This window comes from Protopterus annectens, chromosome 6.part0 (genome assembly GCF_019279795.1).
Source record: "Protopterus annectens isolate FY-2018-M chromosome 6.part0, PAN1.0, whole genome shotgun sequence".
NCBI classification, from domain to species: Eukaryota; Metazoa; Chordata; order Ceratodontiformes; family Protopteridae; genus Protopterus; species Protopterus annectens.
Genome location: NC_056737.1, coordinates 316,893,601 through 316,911,342, shown reverse-complemented (window position 1 = coordinate 316,911,342; position 17,742 = coordinate 316,893,601). Strand labels below are relative to the sequence as shown.

At 38.1% G+C, this 17,742-nt stretch overlaps 1 protein-coding gene across 2 annotated transcripts in view; it reads left to right on the top strand.

Moving 5' to 3' along the window:
* Positions 1-17,742, top strand: part of ZFYVE26 (zinc finger FYVE-type containing 26) — a 3,506,023-nt gene that overhangs the window by 1,125,815 nt on the left and 2,362,466 nt on the right. The gene's annotated exons all lie outside the window — the stretch shown is intronic.

Here is a 17,742-nt window from a genome sequence, read left to right as displayed (position 1 = left end):
AGGTGAAGCTTGCAAAACTGTTGTATGTTAACATGTCTGTAGTAAAAGAAAATACTGAAAAAGCAGCCTTGTGCAATGCTTTTTGAAGTATATTTGATATGGAATTTGTTGTACTTATCCTAAATGAGAATATCTGAAATGAAATGCATTCTTGCTAATTCAGTTAAAAGCTTGTTGACATGGTGGAGGTTTCCACAAGACTGAAAGAACGACATCTTGTAACTAGGAGACTGAAGTTGCATTTCCAGAATTTTTCTTAAAATGTAATCAAATGAGACAGCAGATTTGGGTCTATAAGCTAAGAGAATGATTGGTATCAAAGCCCCCATAAATGCAGATTCAATTTTTTTATTGTTATATTTTATTGTTCTGGTTTCAGGAATTCATTATTCAGTGTTTTTGGTTTTCAGTCTTGTGTAGTATTCTCAAGAGTAGGTCAGTATTTCTAGGTCTTTTAGCCCTTGAGCAAAAATAAGATTTTTTTGGGTTAACTTTGTGTGACTAGTAACCTGACTGTGGTTGCTGAAAATAGTTGTAAAACTAAACAGTCATTCACCTAAACTCCTCCAGCGAAACACCACTCAGAGTAGGCAAGCTGTTCACGAACAAACCAGAATTGCTGGAATAAGGACCAACTTGCCGATAAAAACAAGAGTTTATTAAATACACAGTATCTTAGCGCTTTCACCTTCCACCTGAAGGCATTATCAGAGATAAAAACTGTAAGTTGTGTTCAAGGTAAAGTACACCTTCTAATTACTACATTGACAAATCAGAATTTGAAGTGGATTGTCTCAAATTACACTGTTAGCTGCCAGCAAGCAGAACTAGTAAAAATATGCTCATTAAAACAGTAACAAATACTTAACTACATTAAAACACTTAAAAAAAAAAACTTCAAAGAAAAAAAGTTTGATTTACTGTAATCTTTCAGCTGTACTTCTTAGAATACATTTCAAAGACCATTTGTCATTAAGGCTTGGTTTTTCTCATAGTATCTAAACAAATTTGCCAAGAAAGTTCTTTCTGCTCAAGCAGTAATTCACTGTTCCCATCTCTATTTTTGTAAAAGCTCTGTCAATAATAAAAATACAAATCTTTTGCAATTTGAACATTCCAGGGTATGTTTGTATAGTGCATTGGGAAGTTTACATTTCTAATGTCATAGTTTTGTTCATATATTCGCTCCTTAAGTGTCCTGGTAGTTTTTCCTATTTAGAATCCAGGACAGGAGGTGCATGTAGCTAAGTACACAAACATCATTGTAGTACATTTGCCAGTCCCTGGACTAGTTAAGGTTTTGTCGTAATTTTCATCTGTGACATAGGGTCCATCACTGGTGAATTTGCAGTATTTAGAAAAAATGCATTTCGTCATTTTTGACTGACAACCACTTTTACTAGTACCATTGTTATATTTTTCAAAGATGTTCTTAAGATAGTCTCCCCTACAATGTTATTTTGGGTCGTGCTCCCAAGATTTGCTTAAGTTGAGAATTATTGTTGTGAAAGGCTTTTATGATTACAGTGGGTCTGTAAATTTGTTCCATTTTCTTTTTTGTGGATCTCTTCACCCAGGCTGTGCCTGCAAATTGTGCATAGTGATCAGTGTGTTATCCTGGTAAACACTAACATAAGTAAAAATGCTTAAAACAGCTGTTTGTTGTACTGCTGCTGCTGCTTAAGTCATTTGATTAAAGATTTTCGTTATTGCTGGGGAGGGAGGAATATTTTAAATTTTCATCCTTGATACCCTACCTTTTTCAAGAACTTAAATCTTTTATCTGACTTCATTTGTGCCTCTTCCTCCTTGGTAGATCAATTCCCATTAAGGTTCATAGGTTAGTACTAGGCTAACTGCCCTTGCTAGGCCATTGTAAGCCTAGCCAATTATCCCTTGTGAGACTCAAACCCTGAACCTTGTGTTTGTAAGGAAAACATCTTAACCATTAGGCCACCCTTCTAACCCAGCAGCAAGGACTTCAGCTGTACTGTTCCCTGATTTACTAAGCTGTGACTTTGTATATGGACCTAACATTACTTTTTTCAAACCTTGTTCACTAGCCGAGCCTTAAATAAATATGTCTAGTGATTTGAATAAGACCAAGCCCTTTCCCTTCTACCCCTTACTTAATCTCTCTGCCTGTTTTTTGCACCATGAAATAAAATCGTAGTCCTTCAAACAGTATCCCAGAAATTTCCATTGTTTAAAGTAACCCCACCATCCCCCTGTATATATCCAGTGGGGCATGATACACTATTATTGGATGGGTATATAAAATTCGTCTAGTCAGTGCTCTGAGAGACATTTTTAATGAGTTAAACCTGGGTAATAGATATGTAAAAGAGGCAGTCTTTTCTAATGCTTCAGTGACATCTGCTATGCCCAGCATTTTATTATAATGATATGCTGATCTTTGTTACCTGTAACTGTCAGTGTCTTCCCTGACTTCAGTATCTTTACTTATGCACTTCCAATTTCACATAGAGATCCCAACCTCCTCATGAAGTTTTAGTATTGCCATCATCACATTTTCTGTACCTGTTGTAATTAAGAGGAAGGTAGATATGTGCATAATATTAAATACCTGATTCATATAAAACAACCCTTGATGCCTACATACCTCCCATACTTGTCACCTATGGTCTCATTGATGATGAATTTTGAAGGATTTGGCATCAGAGGAGCAACTCCGCCTTTTCTAACTGAAGCATAAGAAGGCAGATCTCCCTTCCTCCCTCCAGTATCCTCCCTTTAATTTCTGTATTTTTTCATATTGAGATGTATTTCTTGTAGAGCTACATTATCCTGTTTAAGTCCATTTTTGTATGCAGGTATCCAGATGTCTTTCCATATCATTATTGTAATATTCTGAACAGAATGTATCTACTGCCAGGGATAGCCCAACATCTGGCCAGTATACCAAAACCTTTAATACCTACAGGCATTGTACATCACACAAATGCTCCCCGCGCAAGGTGTAGGGCATAAAGGTGACATACGGACGCACACATTTAGAACTTCTTTGTCACCAGTCTAAATGCCATCATTGCATCATCAGTCTGAACACCTTTCTTATGTGCTGGTTACAGAGACATTTTTCAGATAAGTGTCCCATTGTGGTATATCTTTATCTTAAATTTTAATTAGTGTCAGTTGGTTTCATGTCATCGAAAAGGGGAAATGTCAGTGTGGGAGGCAGACCCCATAAAGACCATCAACCAGTGTCTCTTCTGTTTGGGTGGTTCCCAGTACCATATGCAGTGTTCTATTTTCCAAGCCTTTTTCTTCAGGACCCTACATAGTCATATCTTCTCCTTGTCTATTTACTTTGAAAACCAGCATCTTAAACTGTTGGCTCAAGGTGCTATGGCAGAGTCTTCCCATCCTGAGGGTCCGCTGTCAGCCAAGAAAAAGACCAGTAAACTTAGGTCTGATATTGCTGCTGCCCAGCTTCCCCTGGATGTCTCTCTCAAGGCTAGTGAAAGCCTGGAGGATTGCCCAGTTATTGTTTCGGATTTCTCTGCCACGACTCCGGCAGAAACCGGCATGAATCTGACTTCTCACAAGTCTCTGGAGGCTTTTCAAAAGTCTGCTCCAGATGTTGAGGGGGAACCTCAATTGATTATATCAGAGGGACCGAAAGGGATTCCACAGATCTTAGTGAGGGAGAAGATCCCTGCTACGCTTGAGTGCTGCCAAGGGTCTGAACTTCCCAGGCTGTTTTATACTGGCATCCTGAAGAAAAAGAAATAAAAAAAACAAACATATTTCCCCTGCAGTTAAGGATTCCCAATGAGAATGATGGGGTTTTACTCATGGTTACTTAATGCTTTAATTGCAGTAAAGCCTCCTCAAGGGGTGTCTGTGCCTGCCCCCTACCTGGTCTTCCACTCCTCTTAAAAGACCTAGGGAGCTGGATTCCTCTGATGATCAGTATTGGCAGAAGTCTTTAGCCTACTATTCTCAAATCCCTTTGCCCTTGGACTATGGTTCAGAGGAAGTGGATTCTGTTAGTCTGGATTCCCCTTTGGAGGAACTCCCCTTTGGGGACACTGTTACCCATATGATATAATTCTTAAGTGGGACTGCACTCAAGTTTCTGATATCTAGAAGAGGTGGTATGAGGATGTCCAGATGAAGTCTCCCAAGCCTTCTGCTGTGTCCCAAATTCTGGCTGCCCTCCTGGATACCTGTCCAGCAGCTTTTATGGCCCTTGATTTTCAGCCCCCATCCCCCAAGAAACCTGACAGATTTTAAAAGGTACCTGATTAATGTGAATTTCTGTATGAATGCCCATCTGATGATCCTTCTGTAGTATATATTTCTTCTGGCAAGCCTTGTTGCCCTCTACCAAGCTGCTTCCTTCAGACAAGGATCGTAGGACCATGGATAGGCTGGGCAAAAATATTTGTACTGCTGCCACTTTATCTTTTAGGGCCATTAACTGCCACACTCGTATGACTAGGTATGAATTTGGTCCCCTTTTCTTAGGTTTCTCAGGTGATTTCTAATCTTCCTGACTCTGACAGGAAAGCTTCAGTACTCTGTTGGGCTTCACCTCTCAAGTTGCCTGCCACTCTGTTAAATGCAGTTGTGATGCAGCTGATGCTCCCTTGAAGGCTGCTGCATTTGGTTCTGTTATGAGGCATGACTGATGTCATTAAGACCAAACTATTGGATGATCCTTAGGATACTAAAAATCTTTTTGATGCTGCTCTAAACTTTTCAAATCTCTCCAGGATAAGGGCAAAACCTTGCAGGAGTTGAAATATATTTTTGTTTCTCCTGTTCACACTTTATCCACCATGTCCCCCCCCACCCTCCACTACTTCCTGGTTCAAAAACTATCTCTCTGATAGAAAACAATCAGTCAAATGACAAGGTATACTATCACCTCTACTACCAACTACTATAGGTGTTCCCCAAGGTTCAATACTAGGTCCTCTACTATTCAGCATTTTCACTAACAAACTACATACCTCCACCCTGCATGCATCACTTATACAGTATGCAGATGACTCCACACTAATCTGCTCAGTGCCATCCATAAGCACTCTTCAAAAGCTTACCCAAGAATCCTTCTGTTCCGTGGAACAATGGATTACTGATATCCAACTTATTTTAAACCCCAACAAGACCAAATTACTCCTTTTTACCCCCAATAAATACAAAACCACACCTCCTTCCTTCACTGTCCTCTCCAAACACGGCACCACAATCTCCCCCTCCCCCCATACTAAGCTCCTCGGTGTTGAAATTGATAAGGATCTTCACTTTGATGTCCACATCTCACAAGCCATTAAAAAGGTACATAAAAAATTAGGAACTTTATACAAACACAAACCATTCCTATCAGACCAAGCACGAATCTCCCTAGCCCAAACCCATCTCTTGTCTACCCTAATGTATGCATCACCAATCCTAATTCACATCAGGAAAACAGAGCTAGACAAATTAGAGTCATGTTACAATAAAATTGCAAAATTCACCAATAACTCCACTTTTAGAAGTCATCACTGTCTTGCCCTAAAGGAACTACAGTGGTTTGAACTCCCTCAGCTAATTAGTTACCACCAACTTGTGCTCACCTTCAACATAATAAGGAACCCCCACAAAACCCAAGCCCTAAACCAACTAGTAAACCAATATTCAGCAAATCGTCCTCTATGCTCATCCAGCAAAACCCTCTGCATATCCAAAGCCAACAATACTGCAGGGAAAGCTCTTTTCTCTCACACCATCGCTAGGGAATGGAATAACCTCCCCCAAAATATCTCCTCAGCACCATCTATCTCACTTTTCAAAAAGTCACTTAAGTCACACCTCTTGCAGTCATGGCTCTGTCCTTGCATCACATAAATGCTTTCCTCCAAATCTTGCTACCCTCCTCTCTTCACAGCTTACCATCTCTAATATACAGCACTCAAATACTCCATACAATGCCTACTACTTTGCAAATTATTTTATCTTGTGAGATGTCTCCTTAATGGCATAAATTTTTGATTGCATCAGTCAGTGTGTTTTGTTCTACCAATACTGACATCCAGTGTCTACTATGTATAAGCTAAGCTTGCTTAGAACAAACGATTGTATAGTATGTCTCTTTGTTTGTATATATACCGCTGTACATGATTATTTTTGTTGTAATTGTGTTGTTGTGGAGCTTTTCTCCCCGGGCCTCCACTGTAAATGGACCTCGTTCCAGTCGAACTTTCCCGGTAAACAAATGTAAAATAAAATAAATAAATAAATAAAAACTATTCTAAAGTTTGAGAAACTACCCCTCCAAATCTGCTTTTTTTTCCACAGACAGTCTTGTCCTCCACCCTCCGCCTAAAGGTATAAAAGGTTCTAGACATTTGCCTCCTAAGTTTACTCAGACCTCTGCTTCCCAGAAACCTACTTTTCAGAATAAGACAGGTAGCATTTGACAGTTTACTTCTTCTTTCCCTTTACCAGGTTCCCTTTTTCCTTTGTCCCTTCCAAATTAGTTAAGATTTACAACAGACTCTTGGGTTCCGTCCAGTATCCATCAGGGGTATTTCATGGTTTGGAAGTACCTTCCTCCCTTTTTGGGCATCCCTTAACCTCCTGGAGAACAACTTCCATTTTTTCAAGAGGTACTTCATTCTCTCCTATTCCAGGGCACCATTTAAGCTGTACTCCCTACTCAGATAGGAAGGGGGTTTTATTCCAGAATGTTTGTTTCCCCACGAAGGAAGGCACTTTGAGACCATTTCTGGACCTTTCACAACACAATGCTTTTCTGAAGATTCCTTCCTTTTGGATGTTGTCTTTTCAAACGTTATTTCCTCTTCTTTTCTCCCTTTGGCCTCTCTGCTGCCCAGGAGTATTCACCAAATGCCTTGCTGCTCCTGCCATTACCTTTTGCAGGATGATTGGGGTTCATATCTTTCCTTCTCTGGATGATCTGCTCATTCAAGCTTCCTCCCCCGAGGCCCTGCTTCAGATCTCCAGTTTACTGTTTCTCTGTTGCAGAATCTGAGGTTCACCATAAACTTTCAAAAATTAGCTTTAAACAAAATATAAAAAACTGAGAAACTAGAAGGTCTTGCCAAGAGATATGGACAGCAAGAGACCAGCAGTAAAAATATTTTAGTCCCTTTGGTCTTGTACACAGGTCAGGTGTATTTTTTTCGACCAGAGGAGAGGTTGTGGATACCAATTAATAAAGAGCTGAAGGATTATCTAGGAGGGGAGGATGGCAAGAGTCAAGTGTGATAAGCTGTTTCTTCTGGCAGAACAAGGTGGATTTGGATTACCTGATTTGAAGGGTTATTTGAGCTATACAGTTAAAGCTCCTATACATAGCACAAGCAGAAACCTGTAATTCAAAGTGGAAAGGGATGATGAAACGGGGAGGAAGCTTAAGAAACAAGGAGAGACTGGGATTTTGGATGCCGATCTTTAAGGAGAATAACAATTATACAGAATATTATATTCATAAAGTAGAAGAAACTATTCTAAGAACCAAGCCAACACAGGAATGGAGAAAGAAGATTCTGCTGAAAGGGAGGACTGCAATTAAGGATACAGACAATAGGCAAGACAGGGCTGAACATTTTTGGAGAAAACTGGCAAAGGGACCAAGGTATTGGGAGCAAATAACTAGAGAGGGAAAGGTAATAGAATGGGAAGACGTCAAGAATTTATTTGGACTGCAAGCTAGAGACTGCTGTCTGTATCAAGGGTTGATATCAGAATGTAAGCAAAGAGAAGGAAATAGGAAGGTCCTAAACAAAAGACCAGCGCTGGTAGAATTTTTAGTAGAATCTGGAATAGAAGCTGCTGCTTAAGGAATAATTAGTAGTGCATTTAAAATATTGTATAACTAAGAATCAATCAGAGGAGGTTAGAAAGTATTGGGGAGAGAGACCGGATAAGCAGTTTACAAAGAAACAATGGGGGACATATGTATGTCTCCCAGGTATGGAAAAAAGTGTAGAAGATTTCATATATTTGCTTGGAAGTGTTTAAATAGGTATTTCTGTACCTCAAGTAGACTCCAAAGAATTTTTCCTCAGGTAGACAGCAAGTGGTGTGTTGGGGAAGAAAGCGATAATTGAGAACATATTTTCTGGGAGTGTAATGAGTTGGCAGAGTTTAAAGATTCACTGCAGTCTACTCTGTCAGAGATACTGGGCGAGCAAATTTGTGTAACTAAGGAAATAATTTTTTGAGCAATGATACAGAATTGGAATTGCCAAGACATATTAAGGCTTTCCTAAGTCTAATTATGGTGGCTGCCAAAAAAAACAATTACTAGAAAATGGAAATCAATGTCTAAACCAACTGTACAAGCAGCAGTGAATTTAGTAACAGAGATAAAACTGGAACTGGTTTCTTTAGAAAAGGATAGAAGCAAATTACATAGGAAAAATGGGAATTGTGAGAACAAGGCATGCTGAGGAGGATCAATTTTTTAAAAGAAGGCAGGATTTGAATGAACTATGTAATGTTTGACAAGGACTAGTTAGATTATAAGTGTTATACAACATTCACAACTAAAATTATGTCAATATAGTTTGTTTTCATTTATATAAATATGATTGTCTGTGCCGTAAGTGATAATTTAATAAAGATGTTTCTTTAAAAAAAAATGGGAAGGCAAAATAAAATTCAAATCCACATTATAAACATGATAGAATTTATAGCAATATACAGTGGATATAAAAAGTTTACACATCCCTGTTAAAATGCCAGGTTTTTGTGATATAAAAAATGAGACCACAATAAATCATTTCAAAACTTTTCCCACCTTTAATGTGACCTATAACCTGTACAGTTCAATTGAAAAACAAATCTGTTAGGGGAAAAATATGAAAAAAATAAACTTACAGTACGCTGGTTGCATAAGTGTGCACACCCTTAAACTAATACTTTGATGAAGCACCTTTTGATTTAATTACAGCATTTTGTCTTCTTGCGTACACACCTGCCATCAATTAAAGAGACTCTGATCAACTCCAAGTAAATTTCAGCTGTCCTAGTATTATGAATATTATAAGATTTTTTTTCTAGCACTTGCAAATATGTATACTGAGTAGCAGCCAGTCTTCATGCCTCCATGAAAATAATCTGATAGAGAAACTGGAGACAGTCTGGTGGAAGGTGATTGGCTGAGGGAAAAGAAGAAAAAAGAACAGAGAAATTGACAAGGACATAATATTCCCTGAAAACAATCAGGGGTTTTCCCAGGTGTGACAGCTTTAAAGTTGATACAAAACCAGTTTGACTTGAAGTAAAGTTTTCTCAGTTTTAATGCAGTTGGGAATACTAATATAAACAGGTGCTTTTCTTTTTTCTTGTTCACCCTTCTCTCTTTTTATTCAGTTTTGAGAAATGTAAGCACTGCAATGAAAAAATGATGGGGAGATTGGGGTGGGGAGCAGATGGGTCTGCTTAAGAGAGTATGGCAAAAGAAAAATCAGTGTGCTTTTTCCCATGCTTGCATAGGGAAATGACTGGGTAAAAACCTTAGGCGTTATCCAGTGACGAGTTTATTACAAAGCATGTAAATGAAAAGAATATTGAATATTAGAAGGCTTTTTTCTGATAAACAGGATACCCTTAGTAGTTATGTCTGGTTTACATGTGACTAGAAGAACATTTGCTAGAGAAATGGCTAGGAGAAAGTGTTTACTGAAAGCATTCAAGTGTTTTCTCAACTGGGAGAGTTATCAAGATATACAAAATCAAATAGCACTTAACAGCACAGGCTGCACAATTTATCTTAGCATGACTAATCTTTCTTTTTGGTTGACTAAGCAAAAACTTCAATATCTGAAGATGTACATAGCTTTGTGTGTTAAGTTCATAGGTTTTAGGAGTTTTTTTTTTTTGGGGGGGGGTTGTTTGTCAAGTTTGAGGGCTTTCAAAAATACAAAAAGTTGTGTAAGATGTGACATAGGCGCAAATGGATATGACATGAAACAACTGTATAAAAGACTAACCTGCCGAACAGTATATACATGTAACATAAAAGGTGAAACTAGACATTTAGCAAAAGAACAGTTATATCTAAAAGATAGTAATAATAACTATATAAGAAAATGATGCTTTCTGTAATGTATTTCAATCTGAATGGTCTTCAGATAAATATAAAAAAGAAAGAGTAGTGAACTGTATTAAAACATGGAGATGGCAAATAGCAATGATACAGGAGACATACCTGGGAAGAATTGAACATGTGAATTTGATAATAAAAGGTTTTCAGGATGGTTATTCTGCAGAATATCTATGGCAAAGGAAAAGGGGTATTTAAATTAATTGCAAGAGGAGCTCCAATAGTGATAGATGAGGAAAAAAAGATAATGCAAGATATATAGTAAGGGGCTACTGGCTAGGGAGGAGAATTACATTGGCATGCATTAACATCCCTCCTAAAACTGCTGTAATGGAGTTTAAGAAAATCCTGGGAGAAATTATCAGCTTTCAGCAAGGAATATTACATATAGGTGGAGACTGGAATTTGGTTTGCCTGGTTTGCAACACTGAAAATGTGTCTGGGGAGCCTAGAAGGGAAAATGAAACAAATAAGGGTAGATTTTTGAAGAAAATTATGAAAATGTTAGACATGGAAGATGTGAATTCAGTCCTAGGAGTTGGAGTAAATTTACATATCACTCACAGAGATACAAAAACTGAGCTAGGCTAGATAGATTTTATATCTCACAGGAACGTGTGGATTTAATTGAAGGTCTTGAAACACACTCAATAACTGTTTCAGATCATGTACCAATAATAACTAAAATAAATATGCAAGGTAATGAAATAAAAATGAGACACTGGCACTTTCCCACCTGTCAATTGAAGAGAGGAATTTAAAGAATGGGTTGTGGAATTCAAGAGCTACTAGAGAAGATAGTTATCTTCTGAAAACATAGCTAAGGAGTGGTATAAAATTAAATTGGAGTTTAAAACTAGGTTGGAAATAAAAGAAAGGGAGATATGGTTAAACCGTAACAAGAATTATTTAGAGGGATTGACAAATGTTGCAAAACAGGAGGAATCTCTCAGAACAAGAAAAGGAGCAACTTTAGAATGCTAAACAGAAAATAACGGATTACATTCATAATATGCACAAGTTTAGAAAGACTGCTGTTAAGCAACTGTTTTTGATCATTCTAGAGCACAAAAACTTTTAGCACAAAAACTCAGGCAACAGAAAGTGGAAAGGGCAGTCACCAAGCTTAGGGAGCCTATAACAAGGAAGATAACAAGAAATCCTGTAGAAATATTAGAAATATTTTGGAAATTTTATGAAAATTTGTATAAAGCAGAGAAATCAAGAAAAGGTACAAATGGAAATGTTAATGGAATTAAATATGCCAAAGTTAGAGGTAGATGAGGCTCAATTACTAACAGGATAGGAAGGGGTGAGTTAAAAATGGCTATGTAAAGTCAACAGGAATAGATGGTATTCTTGTGGAAGTTTGGAAGTTAGGAGGGGAAAACTGATGAAGATCTGAAAGGTTTTGTTGATTAGTATTTTATAAGGAAGAGAAATACCAGCATCCTGAAAAAGGCATTGGTGTAACGGTCATACCTAAAGAGGGTAAAGATGCATCAGATCCATTTTCATACAGGCCCATTTCAATACTAAATCATGATTAGAAAGTGTTTTATAGTGACTAAAAGAATGGCAAAACTGATACCAAAACTGATGGAGATGGATCAGTGTGGTTTTGTGGAGAGGAGGCAAACATTTGACCATATTAACAGAACATTTGATGATCCAGAGGGAAGCAGAATGTAAGAATGTACCTCTTTTACTGGTGGGTCTTGATGCAGAGAAAGCATTTGACAGAGTAGACTGAGACTTAATGAGCAGGGCAATGGAATCATTTGCTTTCCCTGATACAATTACAAGGTTGATTAAAAGAATATATGAGGAATCGGAGACGAGAATTGAAGTGGGTGGGGTCCTCTCTGATCATTTCTGCTTGAGTAGAGGAACTAGGCAGGGTTGTCCACTTTCCCCATTGTTGTTTGCATTGTATTTAGAACCATTGGCAAAGAAAATAAGGCACTCTGAAATTCAAGGCTATAATAGGTGTGGTAGTCAGGAAAAGCTGGCTTTATTTGCAGATAAGAATATAATTGGTGTGGTAGTCAGAAAAAGCTAGCTTTATTTGCAGATGATGATAGTTTATACATGACCTAACCAGAAAGGGGCATTACAGTGTTGTGGAACATTTTAAGACAGTTTCAAATCTACTTGGGATACAAAATTAATGAAGCTAAAACAAAGACAATGGCAGTAAATTACATACCCCCACACACAAATTGTCCAACAATATCCACATTTATGGGGTCATGATAAAATGAAGTATTTAGGAGTATGAGTTAGAAATGACTCTGTGGTGGCAGCTAAGGATATGTGAGAAAAAAATAAACAGAAGATAATAGAACATTTGAGAAACTGGAAGTTTTGTTATATGGGTATGGATACTAAGGTACAAGTCATTAAAATGTTTTTTGTCCCTTTAGTCTTATACACAGGTCAGACCTACTTTTATCAACTGGAGGAGAACTTGTGGATAGCAATTAAAAAAGAGTTGAAGGATTTTTTCTGGGAAAGGAAGACCGCAAGGGTCAAGTGGGATAAACTGATTTTACCATTAGAACAAGGCAGACTAGGATTACCTAATTTGAGGGAGTATTTTAGAGCAACACGTTTAAGGCTCTTATATATAGCACAAGCAGAAAACTATAACTCATAGAGGAAAGGAATGATGCTGATACAGGGAGGAAGCTCAAGAAATAAGCTGAGATTGGGATTTTGGATGCAGACTCTTAAGGAGAACAACCAAAATCGTAGAGTATTATTTTTGTAAAATAGCAGGGAGTATTCTAAGAATCAAACCAGCATGAGAGTGGAGAAGAGATTTTGCCGACAGGATGACTGTGGTCAGGGATACAGATAATAGGAAAGAGAGGGCTGGAATTTATTGGAGAAAGCTGGCAAAGGAACCAATGTATTGGGAGGAAATAACTACAAAGGGGAAAGGTAATAGAGTGGGAAAAGGCCAAGAATTTATTTGGACTGCAAGTTAGAGATTGCCTTCCCTATCAAGAATTGATATCAGAGTATAGGTAAAGAGAAAGAAATAGTGGGCTCCTAAATGAAAGACCAGCACTGTAGAGTTTTTAATAGAGTCTAGAACAGAAGCTGCCATTAAAAAAGGAATCGTTAGTAAAGCATATAAAATATTGCATGATAATTATAAGAATCAATCAGAGGAGCTAAGAAAGGATTGGGAACAGAGATTGGATAAGCAATTCACAAAGAAACAATGGGAGAGGGCTATATGTATATTTCACAAATATGCAACAATGTCTAGAAGATTTAAGATTTTTGCCTGGAAGTGTTTACATAGGTATTTTTATACCCCAAGTAGACCCCAAGGAATTTTTCCACAGGTGAATAGCAAATGTTGGAGATGTGATGGGCAAGAAAGAGGTAGCTGGGAACATATTTTTTGGGAGTGTGGTGAGCTGGCAGACTTTAGGGATTCCCTGCAGACTGCTCTGTCAGAGATGCTGGGTGAGTGGATTGGACTGACTAGGAAGATGATTTTTTTAATTATGCTATAGAATTGGAATTACCTAGACATAGTAAAGCCTTGCTGAGTGTAATTATGGTGGCTGCCAAAAAAGCAATTACTAAAAAATGGAAATAGAAGTCTAGACCATACCTCTCAACTTGGAAACATCAAAAATCTGGACATGGCCCATGAAAAATAGGTACAAATCTGTACGCTGATTAACATAAAATTTGCATACATGATTATGTAATCCCACCCACTCTAATGAAATTGTGGGATACCAACTTTCAAACGCAAACTGAAGAACAGGCAACCAAAATATGCCACCAGAGTCCCCCTGCAGCCATCTACCATATTATTCATATTTAACATTTATTCATATCTTTAACAAATGTGTGTGTGTGTGAGACTAACAGGTGGTATAACATACTGAGTTAGAGAAGGAATTGCTGAATTATTTTAAAACCTAGGGGCCTTCAGAAAGAAAACAAAGCACCAAGCAAAACAAAAATAAGAAAACAGAATTAAAAAAGACATCCCTTTCTTCCTGCCCTATTCATATATATGAAAAAAAATACATGCAATCCAACGTTGAGATTAAGACAACACAGAAGTTCTGATTTCTTGGGTGCATGGAAATATTTGTGAACAAGCTCCAAAGTTTTCAGCACCAGTCTAAACTTGAAAATTATATATGGGAATGATATCTGGCAAGACCAGTTATTCATACAAAGATGCAAAATAATTCATTTTAACAAGTCTTCAGCACAATATTAGGGTTTAAGAAGGCATATTTTTTATCTTTCAAATATTGAGAAGAATAAAAAAAAAGAAACCATGGAGTCAGCTGCTTCACTTCACACACCAGATGAGAATTATATCTGTATTCATTACCTATGGTTTCCCAAGACACCATTCTCATTTTTCAGTTAGGAAATTCAATTGAGAATAGCAGCACATCCTTTGGAGAACTTCAGCAAACATTCAGAGCAGAGGTAATAGATGTGAATATTTTAACCATCAAGCTGAGCAAACATTGTCTTGATGCAGCTCGAAGGTAAATCCTTTATATGGCACATTGAATCTTGCCACTCTAATTCCCTACAGCATGAAGGTTTAAAAAGGCAAATGCACTCTCTAAGCCAATCAGATAGCTCATAAATTGTCACAGTAACAGGAAGTACATATTCCACATTTTCTCAATCCGTTTTGCCACACAAGAACACTAGTGCAAACCTGGTATGAAACAAAAGCTAGCTGCCTAACCTTCTGGAATAAACCATACATTGACAGCTCTGTACTTCATAAATTATTCTGTTTTACACACACTGCGACTCATCAGTTTGATATGTTTTAAGTTATGTAGCATAAACACACTAATAATTTCACTAAATTGCTACTTCTATTCTGCCTCAGCTTTTTAATTAAGAGTTAAAATGTAGGAGTCAAACAGTTTGTGTCATTACGCCAGTATCTCCTAAAAGTGAAATGTTAAAAACCTGTACAGAAGCAGCAGCAGCACCACACACACACACACACACACACACACACACACACACACACCGTTTCAGCTTACTTGATAAATAAATGCTTTGAGCCATCCATTCCCAATCCAATAGCGAGCAGCAAGCCCGAGCCATCCGTTCCCAGCCTTCTAACTAAATCCAATAGCGAGCAGCAAGCCCGAGCCATCCGTTCACAGCCTTCTAAATAAATCCCAAATAGTGAGCAGCAAAACATCCGTGCGAGCCGTTCCAGCCTTCTAAATATATCCTTGCCATAAATAACGAGCAGCAAAACATCTGTTCTCACCTGTAGGCGAGCCTGTTCGAGCCTTCTAAATAAATCATTTCCGGCTGGTTCGTTCCCACTCGCAAAGCATTTGAACCAGCCAGAAATCTGGAAATACGTGCTCTGGGAGCTGAATTTGGACAGGCTGGTAGCCCTGGCAAGCTGACGTCATCGCTCACGCGATGACGTCAGCTAAAGCGCGAAAAACAAAAAAAACCGCAAAAAATAAAAAATATCAAGAAAAATGAAGGGGTGCCAATCGGGAATCGTGGCACCCCTTTATTTGGACCCAAATACTCGGTAAAAACCGAGTAATTTGGGACAGTTGGGAGGTATGGTCTAGACCAACTTTACTAGAAGTAGTGAATATAGTAACGGAGATAAAACAACTGGAATTGGGATCTTTAGAAAAGGGTAGGCGCAAACTACATAGGAAAAAAATGGGAATTGTGGGAACAGTATATGCAGAGCAGGAACTAGGTTTAAGAGGGAGGATTTGAATGAGCCATATAATGCTTAACTGACAATGGCTGGATGGTTTATAAGTGATGTAGAATGTTTGCAACTACAGTTGTTTAAATGGTGTCTGTGATGTAAACTGCAACTAAAGTAGTATAATTTTGTATGTTTTTCATTTATATACATGTAAGATTGCTTTTGTCATATGTGAAATTTTAATAAAGATGTTTGGTAAATAAAAAAAAAAAAAAACAAACATTCCAGTGTTTTCTATGACAGCTCATTTTGCTGGAACAATTGACTACTTCCACTGCCTTTTGCTGTGATGATACATTTGATGATGTCTGTACTGCAGATTGGTTTGTTTTCCCCAAGTGTATATGCTGCAGAATTTACAGGTACAGGTCTTCTTTCAGGTCTACAGTTAGTAATTTGTTTATGTGAGTGTGGCCAGCTAGACTTATTTGCTGTAGATTTTGTTTACTTTTGGATTACCAAAGATGCTTGTCATCTATCAAATAATTGTTTTTACTATAAAGTTAGATCTACAAAAAGGACCGTTTTAGGTAACATGCCCTCTTTATTTTTAGTCTTTACATTTATCTCCTCTGCCTTGTATTTTTCTCTGCCTTCTTTTCCTTTTCTGCCTTTGCTTTCTCAATCGCTACAAGTCTGGAGGAAGAGAGGATGTGTTGTGCATACTAGAAAGAGGAGGAGGTTGAGTGACAGCCTGGGAAAGCTTTATCAGCTTTACTGTCCTAATGCTTGAGGTGTCCTATTGACAACTGAAAGTCACCCTTTTTACAGAGATGTAGTTATAGTAAGCACATATCTAAGCACCTTGGTGACCATTTACAAGGACTCTGCCTTGTATTGGATAATTGTAGAGCTGATTGTCAATTAAGGCTACTTAGTTTAGCACATGTTGACTAAACAAATCTGAGATCTGTGTGCCTGGATCTCTTAATTTGTAGATGTTCAGCATTCTCAACAACCAGTCAGCCAGCTAGCTTCCAAAGGCTTTCATCCCCTTCCAGACTGTCAGTCTGGCTACTTATAGCCTGAGCCCTTTTTGGAGGGAATTATACAAACAGCTAAGGCAACTAAAAACCTTCAGTACTTTATCTTGCTAGCCCTTTTTGGAGGGAACTATACAAACAGCTAAGGTGACTAAAAACCTTCAGTACTTTATCTTGCTTTCTTGTGCATATGCATCTCTGAGGCTGTTCAGGAGCTCATGAATTGGCCTAAGGCTTCTTTTCAGACAGACAAGACCTCTTTGGGGAACCATTTCACACACATTTTTTATTTTGTGTATTTTATATTTTTCCCCCAGTTTTCTGTCAGAATTGCAGTAGAGCCCTTAAAGAACACTGGCTTTTCAGGGATGTCAGAAGTTCTTCGAATGTCACTATTTTTGTCTAGGAATTGCTTTGTAAGTGTCAGATCTTTGCTTAAGCTGTGAGGGCTTATTTTACACTGGTTTTTCAACTAATTGACATTTTTATTAATTGAAAATTGTATTTTTTGGCAGAAATTGTGTGTTGTGTGAGAAGTAGACCTTGTGACAACCTACTGGTTTCTTTTTTACGGGAAATTTACTTTGAGGATTAATAGGGTTGCCACCTTCGTTCACGGCTAAAACCGGAGCCACGCCACGCCCCTCACGTCACCAGTAACCCCGCCCGCCCCTCCCCCTCTCCCGCCAACATACCGCCCATTTTGTGATGTCACGACAGCATCACTCAACGGGAACGCCCTCTTTTTCCGTTTCCGCCGCCTGCTTTTGGCTGATTTGCTATGCTTTTCTGTAAGAAAAGCATAGTAAATCAGCCGATCCACGGGAACGCCCTCTTTTTTTCGCTCCCGCCGCCTGCTTTTGGCTGATTTGCTATGCTTTTCTGTAAGAAAAGCATAG